The sequence below is a fragment of the Mya arenaria genome, chromosome 3, assembly GCF_026914265.1.
Source record: "Mya arenaria isolate MELC-2E11 chromosome 3, ASM2691426v1".
Classification (NCBI taxonomy): Eukaryota; Metazoa; Mollusca; class Bivalvia; order Myida; family Myidae; genus Mya; species Mya arenaria.
This window is the reverse complement of record NC_069124.1, coordinates 81,379,482-81,385,259: the sequence shown is the minus strand read 5'-3', so window position 1 is coordinate 81,385,259 and position 5,778 is coordinate 81,379,482. Positions and strand designations below refer to the sequence as shown.

Sequence of the window (5,778 nt, the reverse complement as noted above, 5' to 3'; positions counted from 1 at the left end):
TGTTTTTAATGGACAATGAATGGGTATATTTATTTTGTTATGTGTTTGTCAAGTCATTTTAAACCATGATAAATATAGTAATTTGTGTTGGATACATTACACTTACAGAAGATCAAAAATCAGTCTGTATTCTTTATCAAATTTAATAAACGACGAGTTTAATGTATTTGTTACAAAATAAACACGAATTTAAGATTCCATTTCTATTATATTTCATTTGCGGTTAAAAACTAGGGCAATGCTTCAACACATTCTCGTGCGAATAATTAACATTGTGTGTTATTAGACTGCTTCATCCGCAGGAAAGGAAATATTCACACATAAAAACAGACACCGTTCATTTCATAGTAGGCCGAGGTTATTGACACCGACAGGATTTTTGGTGAACTGTTAATGCATTTCTCTATGATGCAGTTACATAAATTGCACAGTTCTTATCACAAGAAAGCAAAACATTTAGCATTTAAATAAGGTTTAAATTTTGAACAATGTTATCGTTTCTATTTGTCATAAAGCTTTTATGTGCTAAGTGTTACGTGTCCGAGTTTCCGAACGGAACTCATATTCCATGTAGAATAGCTCGGTTTGCGAGCGCTCAACCTCACTTCAGGATACTGTGTCACATCTGGGGTACACTCTTACACCGTTTTTATTTCTGCGAAGTGTCAATGTGTATATCAACGATACCGTCAACGATAGCAAAGCTATTTGTTGCCGATACTACTCTATACATCGTTTTCAAGGATCCCATTTTTGCTTTTATTACGCTTAACTCTGACCTGTAGAAAATAAACGAATGGGCCAAATGCTGGCTTCTTCGCTTCAATCCGTTTTAAACTGAAACACTTCTTACCTCACGAAAACGTATCAAGCCGATTCACCCACCAATTTTCATCCTTATCCAGAAAGTCAAAAATCAAACACCTCAGAGTCACCTTGTCTCCAACAGCTACTTGACATTGGCACACAAACCTCACTAAAAGGCGTAGCAACGTTTCAATATGATGATATAATTGAAGTTCACTAATTATCTATAAAACATTAACTTTGTCAGGCCTATTCTAGAATTTGCTGACATTCTCTGGGACAACATAACCCTATTTGAACAAGAAGATCTCGAACGAATTCAGATCGAATCTGCTGTACTTATCTCTTGAGCAACGCACCTGGTATTCGTACAAAATATATAGAGAGCAACGTGCCATGAACCTATTAAATTTAGACTTGAAAGTCACAAGCTTTGTTTACACTTCAAAATGCACCATTCACTCAAACCTTCTTATCTGAACAACATGCTGCCCTCATCTGTTGGAGATGTATCCACATAATGACTTAGAAACTCACGCAACATTCGCAACATTCTATATAACTTGCAGCAATTATCGAACCCGTTTTTGCCGTCTACTATATCAGCATAGAACTCACTATAAGAATCAAGCATATAATCACAGTCACTCTGTTTCTTTTAAAACCACTCGGCTGTTCCAGATATACTGTATTTTGGATCCAGGGGAATTTTTATTCAACATGGCCGACTTCGCTTACACTGTAGCTCCTTCCAAGAACCCCTGTTTTCATAGAACATATTTGAAACTCCGTTGTGTATCTACGGAGAAATAAAGAACATTCATCAATTATTCCTCATTTGTACTTTATTTGCAGCATAGAGAAACTGCTTAAAGGGATTAGACACAAGATGATATATCTGCAAACTTGCATACAATTTTCGTTGCATACAACACATTGAAACTTATTAGCTGATGTATCTCATCGCGTACTTCACATGCATATTTCGAGGTTTTTGCACATTTCCAAAATCGAATTTTTACTGGGTTTCTCTACCACGAAAATCCCAGTTGATTTCAAAATAAGTCGGTATATGTATCTGTACTAATAACGTGGCTTTCACATATATATACTATAAACTGGGGCACAATTATACGATAAACTACTTTTTAAACGGTCTACTCAGCTAAAACAGCGACAAAATACTATTTTTATCATATAAATGATGTATGATCGGCCTCATATAGCTCGTATTGAAAATTCTAGACTTGTTTTGAGAAAATACTGTATTTGCCGATTTTGGAACCATCTGGTGTTTAGTCCCTTTAACAGTCTCAGTCCTGATTTTGACGTCACACTTCAACTCCGTGATATAAAGGGTTCAGGCCGACAAGGAACATTACACCTCTCTGTTTATCACGAGTGAATACAAACTCCTTTCCACTCTCATTCTCTCTCGCTCTCACACTGCTCTCTCGCGCTCAAGATCTCTCGGTTTCCCCTCTTTCACCAGAGAAAGTCTTATGACTTTAAGTTGTACATCTGTTTTACAGTTCACGGAACAATCCAATTTATTTTGATTTAAAAAATAACAACATCCAAATCGATATAAATATATTTATTTATATATCATTATTATATTTTAGAACATAAGAAAAAAATGGACAATTCACCATATATTATATATTACATTTTTCGTTATCTATCAGTTTCAATGCTCATCATTGGTGTATTAATATCTGAAATAACTCCTTGATAAACCAAGAACCTCAAGAAAACGCAAAAATAACATATAATAAAACGAACGTAAAAATGACGTGTTTACCACCTGATACAAGCATGATTAATGGCGACGTTAATGTTGACCAGTTTCTTAACTGGTGTATCCGTACACAATCCTCAATTTATATTGGTAAGGTGAATTGGGGTCGTATGCAAGACAGATACCAGACTTGGCCCATTTTTCTGTAATGGGATCATAGCTATTAATGTTTTCGATGCTTAAATTGCATACTTCAAAATCATTCTGTAGAAAACTGACATGCATAAACCCAGATGTCAAAGTTGCATTACGCGTAATCTTTCTCTGATGAATTTGTCAAAACAGTGATTTACAGACTTTACATTTCCATTTCCGTCATGTAAAAATCGACAGGACGTAAATTCGTGTGCTACGTTTTAAAAACAAGGATACATTGTCGTTATACAAACACCTTTCAGATATATGTAAACAAAGTATTTGTTATAGTTTTTATCCCCGCTCCCTATCATAATTCATAAAACTAAACATAGTCCTCACAAGCGGTTGTGTAAACAAATGCTCGTGCCCTTCGTGTTATATTTTAACATAATGGCCATTTACCGTCTTGGTTATAGCCTAGTTGTCTCTTGCCGTGGGCATATGGTCCCGCCGCCGTAGATGGCTCAAGACCACAGTTATCTGCCCCCCGTTGATGTGGATGTGAATACAGAAACAAAGAGTGCTTGTGTTCAAGTATCAATATTTTATTAAAATTGAATGAAAAAGAAGCAAAAAATGTTCTTTTTGCAGAGAACTTGACTGAATTTGACACTCTATTGCAGAAATTGATAGTTTTCAATGTAAATATTGGAAAAATCATAGCTTGTGGAAGTCTGAAAATTAGTTGTTTGTAGCCGATTGACTCCCTGGCGGAAGGGTTATGTATTTGAACTCAATTTTGACAGTCGGGTCAATGGTCAACATGGTGTTTTCTTGTGATTATATTTTGTGTCTTGAATTGTTCTAGAGATGCCATGTCCTTGTTTTTCAATTGGGGTGTGTATAAAGTCAAAAGCCAGGTTAGTGTCTATATGAAACATATAGTAAAAATAACTGTGGTCTCACGCCTGATATAGAGGAAGCTTTTGGAGGGGTGGCCTATTTTAAATTGTTATAAATTCTTAATTTATACAGCTATCTGGTTGAAATTTGGCCAGTTGACAGTGCTTAGCCATAGAATATTGGTGTTTGAGTATGAAATGTGAAAATCTTATATTACATAATATAAATTAATAATATATAATTTTCTTATATATTTTTGACATTTTTAAAAAAAACTACTTTCACTTTCAATTTAATGTTTGGAAATAGTTCCAAATGATGGTAACTAATGAATGAAAGCCTCACTTTCAATTCCAAAGTATAAATGGAGGGATTTTTTTAACATAGGAAGCAGACCCAGGAGGAACTGTCTGTTGAAGACCCCCCCCCCACCACCACCAAGCTGCCCACCAGAGGCCAAGCTGTACTTGGTGTTTGCCAACATGCTGTAATTTGTAAGTACTTCAAGATAATATATTAGAAAATGGTATCCAAACTGAAGTACAAAGTGAGACAGTTTGGTCATAAAAGCCCATTGAGACTGTTTGTTCCATTCCTAAATGAATTTCTTTCATGTTGTCAATCATTTCTGATGTGGCTTTGATAATAATATTATTTTCTAATGAAACTGCTGACTTGTATCAGTCTTTGGTCTGTATTGTGCATCTATTCACACATTTTGTTTGCTCTTTTAAGCAAACATTACAATAATTGCAAATTCTATAAGCAATTAAACAAAACTTACTGCACATAGGATGCAGAATGATGTTTTATTTAGTGTGCATATGATTTTCAGCTTATGGACAAGAAAACATATACTTTAACAATCACAGCAACACAATGAGATCCCAATTTTAAAGAAATAATGCCACCTTTCATTAATTCATTAATTCATTCTATCAATCATTCATATATATTCATTAATTCATTCATTTATTCAATTTATTCATTGAAAAACTTGACATTTCTCAAGGCAAAATAAATAAAAAGTGAGCAGCTTTCATAAAGAATAGAGCCTTTTCCCTTAATGCATTAAAAAACACAACCTTAATACAGTATAAATGTTTTAAAAACCCTAATTTATTGCTTATTTTAATAGCCAGCCTGGTTGCTGTAGCCACAGAGGAATTTTCAAGGACAAGAACCAGTGCTGGTAAAACTGTGGTCTCTGTGGTTTTCCATACCGGCTCTCGGCAAGGATTTTCAAGAAAGGAATACCATCTCCAAGTAAGAAGAAATTCTAAGCATGTCTGGTTTGAATGCTTGCAAAATGCATCTGGGTACTCAATAAGATGAGGTTTACCTTTGAGTTGTTAAAAACTGATTGCAAAATGTCCAAAAGACTATATATTCTATTAAATTTGTCCTGAAAATCTTTGAATTCATGAACTTTTCTGCATATTTATCACATTTATGACTATATTAAAGGTTGTGTATGCCTCAAATGAGTGTTTACAGGCCTTTTTCAAACTTTAACAGTAGTGGCAGATAGTTTTATTTGTGTAAAACATTGCTTTTGTGTCTTGCTTGCAGATCATGATGTGCCAATAAGCTCCAGTTAGGCTGCGGCCTTTTCCCCAGGCGGTAGTCCTGCAATCTGAATCCAGGAGATGCAGCTCTGAATCCAATATTTCAGAAGAATGAAGATGTTAGTCAACTCTGTAGTGCTTGTTTGTGTGTAAATGATTCCAATGAGTGAGATTTATAGCAAATCAGGTGTAAATAAGCATCTTATAGACAATAGTGAAGTGCTGTACTCTGAATTTAATGCCAAATCTAGCCTTCAAAACAGATTCTTAAAGTAAATTTTTTTTAAAAATGGGCATAATAATGCTTTCTCTGCATTTTCTACATCATGTAGCCACCTCATACATGAAAACACTAGCAGTTGTCATGAATCTTTAAGTTTTGGTGTGTTTTTTTGCCATTTCCTTTGTTGCGCCATTTGTCCCGGAAGCCAACAATTTGGCATATAGTGTTGTTTAGACTGTCTATTAACACATTATCACTAAATTTCTTGTGTTAAACTGAACAGTTCTGTTACCTTTGTATATAAGTGGACCAGAAAAGCAAAATTTTGACAAGCTGAGGCATTTCAGTTGGGCTCTATGTCATTTTTTATATAAAACACTAAGCCGATGAAGTGGAAA

General features: G+C 34.7%; 1 long non-coding RNA gene across 1 annotated transcript; it reads left to right on the top strand.

Moving 5' to 3' along the window:
* The first annotated feature begins 3,976 nt into the window (after positions 1 to 3,976).
* LOC128228702 (uncharacterized) lies at positions 3,977 to 5,292 on the top strand. Its single transcript, XR_008259967.1, has 3 exons — positions 3,977 to 4,083; positions 4,728 to 4,855; positions 5,162 to 5,292. It is a non-coding gene; the product is annotated as an uncharacterized LOC128228702 (long non-coding RNA).
* Positions 5,293 to 5,778: the final 486 nt, after the last annotated feature.